Source organism: Pinus tabuliformis, chromosome 5_2 (assembly GCF_031772625.1).
Source record: "Pinus tabuliformis cultivar Carrire ecotype Pingquan chromosome 5_2, CPIR1, whole genome shotgun sequence".
Taxonomy (NCBI): Eukaryota; Viridiplantae; Streptophyta; class Pinopsida; order Pinales; family Pinaceae; genus Pinus; species Pinus tabuliformis.
This window is the reverse complement of record NC_142306.1, coordinates 331,785,181-331,790,235: the sequence shown is the minus strand read 5'-3', so window position 1 is coordinate 331,790,235 and position 5,055 is coordinate 331,785,181.

The window sequence follows — 5,055 nt, the reverse complement described above, 5'->3', positions numbered from 1 at the left end:
GATGCACTCTCAAGAAAGGATGAGGATGTGGAAGCATTGTTGTGCACCATTTCTATTATCCAACCAGATTGGATAAACGAAGCAAGGAAGGAATGGAAGAATGATGAAGAAGTGTGTGCAATTATTCAAAAGTTACAATAATATTCCAGTACATCTGATACATTTAGTTGGCAAAATGATTCGTTATGGTACAAAGATCGCTTATACCTCTGTAAGAATTCCCAACTCAAACAAAAGATTCTTATGGAATTGCACACTTCTCTCTTAGGAGGGCACCTAGGATTTTTAAAAACTTACCACAGGGTTAAGAAGGAATTTTCTAGGGATGGTTGTGGCAGAATGTTTGGTTTACCAACAAAATAAAGTTGAAACAATTAAGACCCCAGGTCTATTACAACCTTTATCCATTCCAAGCCAACGTTGGGAGGAGGTTTCAATGGATTTTATCACAGGTTTACCCAAGTCTGAGGGAAAGAGTGTCATCATGGTGGTAGTTGACAGACTTACCATGTATGCACACTTTTGTGCATTATCACATCCATTTAAAGCTAGTATAGTTTCTACTGCATTTATGGAAACAATTCAAAAGCTACATGGAAACCCAAATATTATTGTAAGTGACAGAGATCCCATTTTCACTGGAAATTTTTGGACAGAATTATTTTCCTGTCTTGGTACTCAGTTAGCTCATAGCTCATCTTATCATCCTCAATCTGATGGGAAAACTGAGATAGTAAACAAATGTTTTCAAGGATATCTTTGTTTATTTGTATCTAATAAACAGACACAATGGGTCAAATGGTTGCCTTTGGCTAAATGGTGGTATAACACTTCCTGCCATACAACAACAAAAATGACCCCATTTATGGCACTTTATGGATATCAGCCACTATCCATCACATCATATTTAAGAGAAAATTCTAAGGTTCAAGCAGTGGAACATCACATTGAGCATCAACAACAAGTCCTCCAAATCTTAAAAGATAACCTCGTATTGGCACATAATAGAATGAAACAACAAGCATATCAACATCATAGTGAAAGAATTTTTGATGTAGGTGATTGGGTATTCCTACGGCTACAACCATATAAACAGATGTCCCTCAAGCAAGCTAAGAAGGATAATAAATTATCACCAAAGTATTATGGTCCGTAGAAGGTGTTGCAAAATATTGGTACTATGGCATACAAATTGGAGCTTCCTGCAACTTCTAGAGTGCACCCAGTTTTCCATGTTTCATGTTTAAAGAAGGTTATAGGTGACAAAATCCCAGTTCAAACAATATTTCTAGAACTTGACGAGGAAGGAAAAATTATATTGGAACCGGAAGCAGTCACAGAAACAAGAACTCGACTGCTACGAAATCGATCAATTTCGGAGTATCTCATCAAGTGGAAGAACTTATCCACTGAATATTCCACATGGGAGGATGAGAATTTTATACAGAAGCATCCAGAACTACTCAAGCGTTGAGGACAACACTTTTTTGAAGGAGAGGGGCATGTTAGGTCCCATTAATACTAGTGATTACCCCATTACTATTGTAGTTATATCCCTTATTAATATTATTGTGCCCCTATTGTCCCCATATTGTTATTACTATGCCCCATAGAATCCCTCTATTGTTATTTTTGTGCCTTTATATTATTATTGTTAGGTCGGCTGGGTTATATTGTGACTCCTTAGACTCCTATATATAGAAAGGAGGTTTTTTCATTTGAATCATCAAAGAATCATTCATTTGTGTAATGTAAAGGAGGTTGCCCCCTCGAAGAGGCTGAATTCTAAGGCATTGATCTCTCTTTTCTATCTTTTTGTGAGCTGGTTTCATAACAAAATTGTCAGTTACCTTGACAAGGAGGGAGTTAGACAAGAATTTAAAGGAATAAAGAGGCCCATGTTCCTACGACCCTTCACTCCCTCTCATTTGGGCAAGTTTATTCATAAAGGATGTTTGATATATGCGATCGAGGTGGGATTCACTAACTCCAAAGATAAATCGGCAAACTTAGGAATCCTACTAGTAATTTAGGAGTTCGTTGATGTGTTTCTAGAGGAGATATTGATATTACCTCCTAAATGGGATATTTATTTCATGATAGAATTAGTTTTGGGGTTGCACCAGTATCTCAGAATCCTTATCGAATTAGTATACCTGAATTAACAGAGCTTAAAATGAAATTGTAGGAATTGTTTGATAAATGTTATATTCCCCAAAGTGTGTCCCCTTGGGGAGCACCTATTTTCTCCATTAGGAAGAAGGATGGTACCCTCAGATTATGTATTGATTACATACAACTCAATAAATTAATAGTTAGAAAGAAATATCCTTTTCCAGGGATCGATGATTTATTCGATCAAGTAGAGGGGGGCACCATGTTCTCTAAGATATATTTGCATTCTAGATATCAGTAAATAAGGGTGCAGGAAGAAGATCTTCCTAAAACAACTTTTAGACCATGCTATGGTCATTATGAGTTTATGGTTTTTCCTTTTGGGCCTACCAATGCCCCAGCCACATTCATGACTCTCATGAATGGTGTATACCACCCATACCTTGATAAGTTTGTTATAATTTTTATTGGTGATATTATTATATATTTAGAAATTTAGAGGAACATAAGAAACATTTAGAAATTGTGTTACAAACATTAAGAGATTGTCAAATGTATGCCAAATTCAGCAAATGTGATTTCTACAAAGATCACATACAATACTTAGGCCATGTGATCTCTGTGAAAGGGATATCTATAGATCGTGAGAAAATTAAAACTATTATGGAATGGTTGGTTCCTACTAATGTTGTGGAAATCCGATCCTTTATGGGCTTAGAAGGGTATTATTGTCATTTTATTGAGGAATTTTCTCACATAGCTCATCTTATAATGACCCTACAATAGAAGGGAAAAAATTTCAAATCGATAGTTGAATGTTAGCATAGTTTTGAGATATTAAATCATTTATTAACCACTACCACAATATTAAATATCACAGATCCAGAAAAGGAATTTGTGGTCCGTACTGATGCTTGTCAAGAGGGACTGGGAGGAGTGCTCATGCAAGAGGGAAAAGTGATTTCCTACAAATAAGGGAAACTAAAAGAACATGAACATAGATATTATGCTTACGAACTAGATAGTTGAATGTTAGCATAGTTTTGAGTTATTAAATCATTTATTAACCACTACAACAATATTAAATATCACAGATCCAGAAAAGGAATTTGTGGTCCGTACTGATGCTTGTCAAGAGGGACTGGGAGGAGTGCTCATGCAAGAGGGAAAAGTGATTTCCTCAAATAAAGGAAACTAAAAGAACATGAACACAGATATTATGCTTACGAACTAGAATTAACCATAGTAGTGCATGGTTTAAAGGTATGGAGGCATTATTTGTTGGGAAAGAAATTTATGTCAAAAGACAGGCCATAGTAGTTTAACCAGTTTCTTTAAACAACCTCATTTGAATGCATGACAAGCAATATGGACAACCATTTTAGGTGATTTTGATTTCGATATTAAACATTTTAAGGGAAAAGAAAATCTGGTGGCAGTTGTTGTTAGTAGGAAATCACGTCACCTCTACGAAATTTCATATAGTCAAGTGGAATTTAACTTTTCAGATCAGATTAGGGAAGCTACTAGCAAATATCTAGAATATAAGTTTTTATGGCAGCAAACCAATCACATAAACAACTCAAAACAACAAGATAATTACACAATTGTGGATGGTCACGATTGTTTGGGAAAACCATTGGGTTTCCTTTTTAGTATCACCTCTGGTGGCCTTTGATTATTCTTTTCTGCTGGAAAAAAAATATAGCGTCCATCTCCGACAAGCCACCAAACTTCTCTTACATCGTTTCTCTGGTTTTAAGGTGATTTAACTCAGATTCCTAGCTAGACAATGGAGAGCCCGTTGGATATTTCGTCTCTGACATGATGGTAAGCTCTTATCCCCATTTATGTGGCATTCATAGTTGAACTAGAGTCAAGTTGTTTCTTGATAGCATTAACATTCCTTATTTGTGTGTACAATAGCGCATCAATAGTTCAATATAACACCATTCCAACAAGCAGTGACTGAAATGAATAGTATTTGAATGTACATACGATGGCCTTAAAAAATATACAACTAATGCACAACATTCACCATTTAAATACATACAACTCGTTCTTGAACGCAAAATTTGTGCCTCTCTCATCCATTAAATTGAAATGACCATCACACCATCTCCAAACTATTCAACGCAAAGAGCAAAGAATGCTCTTTCCAAACACAGAGAAAATAGGGACATATGAAAAAATATGGCAAGGAATAATGGCAGCAATAGGTGTTACACACAAAGAGAGGCTAATTAACGTCTGTTATTGTGACAGAATGAAGGGAAAAGCCAAATTAAGAAATAAAAACTAGTAATGCACATATTCTAGCATGAATAAGCAAAGTCGGGAAATATTGGCACACGCATTGTAGGTGTTGAGATGGCTAAGCTTGCAGCGCTCCGCTTGAAGATCGTCTTCTAGTACCCTTATTGCTCCTATCAGCCGTTCATATTTCTGTGCTTTAATGCAAAATTCCCATCAGATTATCTCCAACCAAATCAGACACAAACGGTGAGCGCGATCAATGGAATTCATTTATATCTAAAACAACAGGCCGTGATTTATTCTATTATGTGTACCTCTGAAGACATTTGAGACTCGTCACTGTATGCAAAAATCTTGTTCTTGGACTTTAGGTTCTTTCCTGCAATTGCTTGAGATGAGAAGAAACCAAATAAATAAATGGATGATAAAGAATGATTGTCAGGTCAACAAAATCTCTGCAACAAGCTGACCATTCTGGGTATTCTCTTAATAATATGAATTCATTACCATTGCATCATACCATGTCAGTGCAGGAAAACTAGTCTGTGGGAGGCGAAATGGAAAGATAGGAACCAGGGTTGAGGCAAAGGCAGAATGAACCAAAACCTCAGGTATACGATTGAGAAAATGCGTGCAACAAGGCTCAGCTTTTAAAACTATAAAAACCCCAGGATATATTAGCTT